We start from the raw sequence: 9,910 nt of genomic DNA, 5'->3' as shown, positions 1-9,910 counted from the left end.
ACCCATTCAAAGGGAAAAGCCCATGGCAGTGGCAACAATTTAGATCTGCAATTAAGACACTTAAAGTGTTTAGGGCTGACAAGGAGTTAAATCAAATGTTGATTCAGTTGTAAAGTCTTCAGAGCCATAGCCTTGCAGAAGGGTCTGGCACAACTGCAGGATTTTATTTATTTATGCATTGTTATTGTCTTTAAAGTATTCTCTTCTCGTCTTTTTTTTTTTTTTCCCCCGGAAAATTTCCAACCAGCTCTGGGACCCTTAGCAGGGGAGACTGGAAACAGGTCTGAAAAATGCATTCAAGATAATTTCAAAAAATCACCCTTTAACGAGTACCATATTCCCTCCAATTTTCCCTTGTATATGATCCACCATTTTGCAAATACTGATGTATAAAGAATGCATTGAATGTGGCAAAAGTTGAAGATAGCCCCTGTGGATAAGACCTAATGGACACCATCCTGAAATAATACATACAGCTCAGCCTCCAGACATGTGTCTTCAATTTAAAATAATTCAGCAATCATGTTCAACCAAAACCTGATTACACAAAATGGGACTTTTTAACTCCCAGACTTGGATCAAATTTTGAGGCCACAAAAAAAAAGAGGGGGGGGATAATATGTGCCATGTTTATATACTCCAGATACTGTGATTAAATGATCCACACACACATTTAACTGTTTCTTTGAGCTTATCAAAGAAAAATTAATATTTTCCATCTATAAATAGTTGTCTCGCCTTTATGAGGATGTGTGTGAGAGTTCTGGACTGCTATGCGAAGGAAGGGAAGGGAAGGAAGCTGGAAATCAGTTGGGTTCCTCTGTCAGAATATTACGGTTCCCAAAGCACTGAAGTGCGTCTCATTCTCCACTTCCTTGGAGGCCCAGGAGGAGGAGACGGCTGGGCAGAGCAGGCTTCTTCTGGGGTGGCACTGGCTTGCCCTGCACAGGCTGTGGTCCCCAGGACATGCTCCGTCTGTCCTCTTCAATTTTTACTTTATTGCCAACTTCCTCCTTTCTCCCTTCTCCCTTCTCCCTGGGGTTGGTCTCCTTTCTTATAGGCAAGTTGGACCTCTGCCTGTGTTGTGATTTCTGGGATGCTAGTCCTTTTCCTTTGAGAGACTGCTCAACACTTGAAGAGCTACCATCGTTAGGTACTTATTACTTCAGATCCCTTTGATCCGAGAAAATAGTAGACATGTAAGTGTTTGGGAAAAGATAAGATAGAGAGACAGAGGAGATCCAATATGGCGGCAGAGTAGGTGGAAACTACCCTCGCCTCCTTCCAGCACCATACTAGATTTACAGCTAAATCATAGATCAATCAACCTGAATAACCAACTGAAGACCAGCTGAACAGACGTATGATGACTGAGGACCTACAGAAGAAGCCGCTTTGAGACCAAATAATATCGAACGTAAACTGTAATAAAAAAAAAAGTTTAAAGAAGGAGAGAAAGAAAAGAAAAAAGATTGTCAGATAAATACAAACACCCAGTTCATCTTGAATTTCAGATAAGCAACAAATAATTTTTAGTATGTGTATGTCCCAAGTATTTCACAGGACAATGGTCTCAAAATTAGGCGGCACAATCTTGGGCATACTAGAAATAAAGGTTTTACCTACATTAACATGTTGGAAAAGGCATGTCTCCGAAATTGTGAAATAGAGATAATTCTGCCTAATGCTTGGCTCAGGGCTTTGCAGACTGTAGGTGGTCAATAAATATTTGTCGAATGAGTAAATATAGATGACAAGCAGAGATCCTTGGGTTTTATAATGCTTAGGGCCAGGCTCTGAGAACAGTGGACAGATCTCTTCTTGACATTTTAAGTAAGCACTGAGAAAGGGCAGGGGACTGCTCTCTAATTGCTAAAAACAAAACATCACACCAAACAAACAAAAAGCCGGGTTGCAGACCCTGCCAGTCTACCCCCAGAGGAGTTAGGCTCATGGGCTAATTTTTCATCCCCACTGTCCCCATCACACAAGGATTTTTCTCTGTGTAATCAGAGAAGGAATTGTTTTGTGCAAGAATCACACTGAAAATATGTAAGAATGTGCAAATGAGTATACATAGGTGAAGGAAGGCTGGTGGATATAAATACTTAACAGAGAGTAAAAATTTGCTTTATCAAAAGCTTGCTGTGTTTTCACACATACACCAGCAAACAGCACGCACCCATGACTTAACCCAGAGATTTCAGAACAGCAGCCTACAGCTCTGTCTCCTCCCCAGATAAACAGGACAACATTCATACAATCTTCCAAGCCCCCCAAATATAGCTGCCTCCACAGAGCTGGTCAGACTACAGCAGGTAAATGACCTCCAGATCAGAACCCCATGTACTCATATCCTTCAGAGCATTCGCAAGTCTGGAGTCTCAGAGTGACAGAGCCAATCCACAAGACAGATACCATTTTACAGCCTGTTCTGCTTGAGTTGTTTGTTTAATTTTCTACCGGTAACAAGGACACATTCTCTGATATGGACCTCCTTGTGAATGGGCCTCTAGTTGATCTTTTCAGGGGTCCTGCAGGAGCCCCGAGAAGCCATTTCAAGTAAGAGTAGAATTCTAGGTCTTTTTGTAGTTAGTTCATAAGTGTGATGATTTGGTGTTCACACTTGTGCGAGATGGGCCTCCTTCAAACCTTGTTACAATATTGGCACATGACCTGGCCAATGTAGAAAAAAAAAAAAAGAGTAGAATTCTAGTTTTGGAACAGTAACCTACATCCTGAAATATTCTATTTGTACATGTTTATGCTCAATCCTCCTAAGATCATTTCAGTTTTCAGGAGGATACTGCAGGAGTCTCACTATTTTTATTCACCACTGTCGACCAAGGTTGGAGCTTGACTTTGATCATTGTTAGGCTCTGTAATGAAAGGGCTTAACTAAAAGACTGAATTGTTGTATGTGATTCCAGTGGGTGTGTCTCTAGGGTCTAGCACAGGTGTTTGAACCTAGCACCCACTCAGCTAATGTAAGTGAATGAATGAATGAATGAATGAATGGGTGAATGACGTGGAGAAGCACACACCTCCTGGTGCCACAGTGCAGCCGTTCGGACTCCGGAGAATATCTAAAGTTTTGTTTTCCGAAATGCATTCTGAAGACTGTGGATAAGTATTATGCAAGAAAAATACTTCATGTTAAAAAATATTGGATGATAAGAAATGATGACATCGGATCATTTACAACAACATGGATGGACCTTAATAATATTATACTGAGTGAAATAAGTAAATCAGAAAAAACTAAGCACTATATGATTCCATACATAGGTGGGACATAAAAATGAGACTCAGAGACATGGACAAGAAGGTGGTGGTTATGGGGGGGGGGCACAAAGAGAACCAGATAAAAGGTGACGGAAGACAATTTGACTTTGGGTGATGGGTATGCAACATAATCAAATGTCAAAATAACCTGAAGATGTTTTCTCTGAACAAATGTACCCTGATTTATAAATATAACCCCATTAAAATTAATAATAATAATAATAAATATTGAGGGATAGTGGATTTCACAGGGGTTTACAAACATGTTAGCTTGTGTTTTCTCCAAAAGTATTTTGAAATTATGGACCCTTGTCACCCTTTTAGGTTGGCATCTAAATGTTTTCATCACAAGTTGCAACAATTACAAAGGACATAATTTCTGGCATGTTTTAAATACTAACTTTAAAAAATAAAACAGTTACATTAATCTTTTAAATATATCCACAGAATCTAAGTCCCATAACAATGTAATACCCACCTTAACACTTTTTTAAAATATAGAAACTCTTGGAATTTTACATTTCTTTATTTTCATAAATGCATTATTTATTGTCTACTCCCCCTCCAAAATTTCATCCAAATAGAACATATTGATGCTTTAAAATCTTGTTATTGAGCATTGGATTTAACTTCTTTGCACAAAAATATGGATATGACTTGAAATGAATATTTTATTCACTGTCTCTATAATGATCTATATTTAAAAATTCTACCATTGATGTTTAACAAACAACAATAGATTATATTTAAATTATGATACTAAACATGAAAAGTTATGAAACAGTCACCTCTTAATGAGATGAGGAGGTTTTCTGTTTAAATTAGAATTCAAGTAAGGTCCATACATGGCAATTGGGTGATATGTCTCTAGTCTCTTTTAGTCTTTACATTTCAATCTCTCTCTCTCTCTCTCTCTCCAATTTATTAAAGACATCAGATCCTTTCACCCTGCGTTTCCTATAAATTATCAGTCAAATCTAGAAGCTTGATCAAATTCAGCTTTTTGGCAATAATATTTTATTTACGCTGAGAATATTTCACTTGTGTACCCTTCTTATGCTTTGAAATTTAAGTTTCTATTTGCCTTTCAATTCAAAGTATATAGATGTGTAAGCAAGCAGCTTTGTACCCAGAGGATGGGAGATAATGACGTCAAATAGGATTCACGTAGATGACGGAGCAGGGTTACGTAGATGACGGAGCAGGGAGGGTGCTGTATGGAACTCAGGGATGCTGGGCTGTGTCCCTTGCCCAATAGTCCCTGGCAATGGGCAACTGAGCCAACTCAGCAAAGGCAAGGCTACCAAATACTCAGATCATCTAGATCAGTGGTCCCTAACCCCGGGGCCGCGGACCGGTACTGGTCCGTGGGCCATTTGGTACCGGTCCGCAGAGAAAGAATAAATAACTTATTATTATTTCTGTTTTATTTATATTTAAGTCTGAATGATGTTTTATTTTTAAAAAATGACCAGATTCCTTCTGTTACATCCGTCTAAGACTCACTCTTGATGCTTGTCTTGTAAGTTCAACAATTATATTTTAAAATACCACAGTTTTTACGCTGGTCGCGTAATTTTATTTTGTGCATTTATCCGTCCCACCCTAAAGGCCGGTCCGTGAAAATATTTTCTGACATTAAACCGGTCCGTGGCCCAAAAAAGGTTGGGGGCCACTTATCTATTATAGATCAAAGATTTGGTCATCCCAGCATGGAAAAAATCTATTCAACTGAGTTGCTGGCAGGGTGTGGGGGACAAGGAAAGGGTGATGGAAGGAGGCAGCTGTGATTATGAGGCTGGGCCCCTGACCAACTACAGAAAGTGGGGAGTGAGGTAGGATCCTCTTTCTACATCTGTCTGACAAGTGGAGAAGCAGCAGAGACCTTTAATAGTGTAATAAATGGTGGCACTGCCGTCCCGCGTCCCGTAGAAGGGAAGTACTATATAGCAGGGTGGCACGTATATAAATCGTGCCTGGAGTGGGCAGGGGCTCACCTACTAGAATCTCCACGGCAGCCTAAATTTCAGGCATGTCTGTTGTCCTAAATGCACACTTCTCCCAAGACAAGCGTTCCTTCTCTCAGATAGTTCAGTGTAACTCAGCCCTTTAAGAAGAGCAAAAGCATTCCTGCACCATAACTTGATTGATACTCTATCTCTGTGGGCTTCACAGGTCCCACTGCTTGGTTCTTCCCTTCAGATCCTGTCCTCCACACCTTCTTCCTTCTTTTTGAGCTGCTGGTGGCCATTGCCTATGTTTTCAAGAGAAAATTTAAAGATGACTATTTAAATCAGGCTTGTTATGTTCCAACTCAAGGGTCCTTTATCTCTTGCTAGTTCTTCCTTATAAAAGTCTAAGAATCCATTCCCCAAACTGACTCTCTGAGCCAGGCTACCTGGGTTTGAAGCCTAGCTCTGCTGCTTAGTACTGTGTGACTTTGGAAAAGCTATACTTAACCTCTCTGTTTCCTCAGTTCCCTCGCCTATGAAATGAGAACAACAGCAACAAGTCCTAGTGTTATGGGACTTTGATGAAGTTTGAATAAGATAATATGTCCAGTGTGTAGAAAGGTGTCGGCCCCGTATAACAGTGTCATTTTACTGGAAGGAAAGTAAGGACTTGTTGACATGACATACCATACGACCAGGGCTGGGCAAGCCACGTCCTGGTGCTGAGCCTCAGTTTCTCTACAAACAGAAGAGCTTAAACCCGGTGCTCTCAGGCCTCCCTGGCTGATGTCCTGTCGCTGTGGTTGCAATGCAGGGACAGGCTTGCATCTGAACTTCGAATCGGGCCGTGGTCCCTTGCCCTGCCTGTTTGAAGGTCGGAGACAGCCTGAATGGAACCAAAGCTCTTTAAGCAAAAGAGCTCATGTGACTGTCAAGTGTACCTGAGAGGGCTCCCATGAGAAGCCATCTTCTAGTTTTCAGGGAAGGAGAAAAAGAAAGCAAAGCTGCCTGGTAGCTTTCAAGTTTACACAGACCACCTCTCCTCGCTCTTGCCCCCCGCCCCCGGCCCCTTGGGGCATCTCAGGCCAAGCGATTTCTCAATGTCAGCACAATTTTACATATGTTATGCAAAAGCACATCACTGGAACTCCGAAAAAAGACATAAATAATGCAAACAGAGCATCCCTGTTCGCCCTGGCTGGACGGAGTAGGGGGTGGGGGCCACAACTCGCCAGTGGAGGCCTGGCCAGAACCCTTGGGGCAATATAATTTATGGGAGGTGTCCAGGTAGACCCGCACATTTGCAAGGTGGAAATCTCGTGTTTGATTAAAGGGACGGACAGAGAAGAATTGTGAGGGGCTGTGAGACACAGGAAGGAGACAGAAAACAGACCCAGAGATTGGGGTAGGGAGAAGGTGAGCTCCCAGGCGCGGGCCGGCCCTGGTTTTGAACAAGGATAGAAAATGGAATCTCACCACAGCATCTTGATCAAGCTGTTGATTCTGTATGAGCGTCAGTGACCATGGGCTGTTGATTGCACACGGAAAACGGGCGAGGCCATCCCTTAGCAGATGGGAAAACCGCGCTGGCAAACGGCACCTGCGCTGCCTTGCTGAGAGCGCGCCTGCGCGCTCTGCCTCCGCGCGCTCGGAGCCTGCGTGCGGTCTGAACGCCAGGGCTGTTGTCTGGAAGGTATCTTCATCATGAAAAAAACAACCATTAAAAGAACCAAAAAACCCAACAACCCTTTTTCTTCTTGCAGATTTAAGAGACAAATTCCCTTTTCTAAGAAATTGCCAAGTGGTTTTAATTCTTGGAAGCTTGGGTTGCAGTAGGTGTGAGAGGAGGCTGGGAGATTGCTCCTTCCCGCCCTGACGACGTCCTGATCACTCGGAATGACATTCTCGCCCGGAGAGTCCGGCACCGGGCACAGACGGAACAGCAGGAGTGAGCAGAAAACCAGCCATCTTGGGAGGGAGAACTACTCCCCTCCTCCAGGAGGCACGCAGGCCAGAGCCAGTGGTTTCCACTGAAATAGCAGCTAATCACTTCTCCTCGGAGGGTTCCAATTGAGGGACGGAGCTCCAGGAGCTCCACGCAGTCTGTATGGCACCTCCCCCCACCCCTCGAGAGAACAGCACTCACCAAACTGCCGTGGGAAGGCAAATGGGGACCTCTCTGGAATCATCCCCCCCCACCACCACCACTGAGGAGCAGGCCAGGAACTAGCCAGGGCTGGTTGGAAACCATTTCACTAAACTTGCATCCCAGGGGGGAGTCCTAACCCAGCGCACAGATCCTCAAAATCATAATAATCATTTTAACACCTATAATAATGATAACACTAGCTACAATCACAAATACAAGTATAATACAATCTAATATGTATTTATTTAATGCTTACCACACACCCACCACTGTATTAAGGATTTTGCATGCATTTTCTCATTTAATCTTCAAACAAGACTGAGGGGTTACTGTTATTAGCTTCATTTCAGAGGTGAGGAAACCATGGTACAGGGAAGAGAAATGTCTTGCAAAGGTCACGGTGGTAGATTGATTACCAACGTGGTCACCACTCTTCCCAGCATGCACACTCTTGTGATGTGACCGCGGCATTTGGCTGGTCTCCCGGCTTGCTGGTGGCTGACAGAACGAGGCTTTGCAGACAGCATCCCTGTTCTGAGCCTGGACCTCCAACATGGCTACTCTTTCTTTTGGAGCTCTGCTAGGGCACCAGGTGAACAAACCCAGACTGGCCTGCTGGGGGCTGAGGGACCACGTGGAGCAGAAATAAACTGTCCCAGCTGAAACTGTCCTACGGCCAGCCTCCTGAAGACACCTAAGGGTCCCAATGAGCTAGGATGAGTCTGGCTCGGATTAGCAGAAGCACCAAGCTGAACTGCTGGCCAGTGAGCAGTAACAGACGGTGGTTGTCTCTGGCTCCCATTTTAGGGTGGTTGTTACACAGCAGTCAATAACTGAAGCAATGACCCACATAATGCTAGCATTCCAACCAGTATCTTTACCCCAGAGTTCTCCGCCGTTTCACTTCTGATCTCTAGTGACACACCTTCCCCGTGCCACTCGCCACCACTACCTTCTCCAGTTCCGCCTTCTCTCTCCCATAAGTTTCAGCAGCAGGTGTTTCTGCTTGCCCACTGATACTCATTTCTGGCAATATCTATTCTATATGGATCCCAATTCTAGGGACAAATCTTGACTGAAGAAGCCAGCCATGGTGACTACAATCCCTTCACTGGCCATTGAACAGGAGTGAACATGTGACTCATCTCTGACTAGGAGACAGAAGGGTGGGTCCACGGGAGGGCTTTTGGAAGAGATTTTCTTTCTTTCTGAAGACAGACACACCAGAACGTGTAGTCTTATTCTGAGTTTGTTTGCTGTCCACCATCGGGCAGCAACCGTGAAGGCTACCAGGGGCTGAAGGTAACTCTAGGACGGCTGAACTCAAACATCAGGATCACAGACACTGCAACAGGGCCGTGCTGGGGGGTCTGTACTGCGTCTCCTTTGAATTTCCCCTTGTGTTTAAGCCAGTTTGGTTTGTTTTTAAACTAGCAGCCAAACACATCCTAATGAACAAAGAGTTCCAATCATCAGTTAAGAGGATCCAGCCATGTGGTAGGTGAGTCCTTTATTCCCTACAGAATACGAAGTCACAGCCCAACTAAAAGTCCTGAGGACCCTGAGATCCACTCCCGTATTTCTGAGCCATTTCTGCTCCTTCCGGCTGACTTCAGCGGAAAGTAGCTGCCTCCGGACTCAGAGCAGGATGACGGCGGGGCAGGGGCAAGAGGAGAAGACTGGGGAAGGCCTGGAGAACAGGACTGACGTGGGCCAGGGAGCCAAAAAAACAACAGATGCGCAACTGATGTTGGTCCCAATTCCCTCCGCATTCCTCTACTCCCAGGAAGCACACATCTTTGTTCAGCGGCGACACTCAGAACATTGAACACCTGGTATGCTCAGATGCAGACCAGCCCAAATCGAGGCTGCTTGGCTTTCTGGGGCGGAGTCTTGAAGGCCCCCGTTTTTGGATCATGGGGAAGTTGGGGGCGTTGTGGGGAAAGGATGTCCTTGAGGTACGATTAGGGTAGAAAGGGTAGAAGACAGATATTGTGGGGCAGGTGGATGGACAGTCAGTCAGTGAGTGTTTACCAGTTTGAACTCATTTTCCAAAATGTAACACACAGTTTAGCATCTTATTTAGCCATACTGGGCAGAGCAAGCTATTCTATTCTGATACAGACTATATTCTATGTGCATCTGTCCGCTCTGCCAGCTAGCACACCCCGGAGGCCAAAAGCAACTGTGACACTTACTTATTTGCATATTCCCAGCACTCCGCACGACCCCCCAGCACAGAGGCCACCTCAACGCAGTTGGATGGATTGAACAGAATCAACAATATAAACTCTGAGACCCATTCTTTCTGCCTAGTCTAGATTCTGAATGAAGAGGAATCTGGTCACAGCCATTTTCCTCTGAAACAATTCTCTCTTTGGAGCAGTTACGGACAGCTAAGGTGACCTCTGACGTTCCGACCTCCTTCGCCCTGTGATAGCTCAAGATTAAACTGTTGCATTGAGGAGAGCAGATGGCAGAGCGAGCTGGGGGGAGAGAGAAGCCCCCTGCTTCTCGCAGGGCT

General features: G+C 44.4%; 1 non-coding gene across 1 annotated transcript; it reads left to right on the top strand.

Moving 5' to 3' along the window:
- Nucleotides 1–2,580: 2,580 nt before the first annotated feature.
- Nucleotides 2,581–2,686, top strand: LOC136311424 (small nucleolar RNA U13). The gene has a single exon (XR_010726809.1). It is a non-coding gene; the product is annotated as a small nucleolar RNA U13 (small nucleolar RNA).
- The last annotated feature ends 7,224 nt before the right edge of the window (nucleotides 2,687–9,910 follow it).

This window comes from Saccopteryx bilineata, chromosome 7 (assembly GCF_036850765.1).
Source record: "Saccopteryx bilineata isolate mSacBil1 chromosome 7, mSacBil1_pri_phased_curated, whole genome shotgun sequence".
NCBI classification, from domain to species: Eukaryota; Metazoa; Chordata; class Mammalia; order Chiroptera; family Emballonuridae; genus Saccopteryx; species Saccopteryx bilineata.
This window is presented reverse-complemented; position numbering and strand designations above follow the sequence as displayed.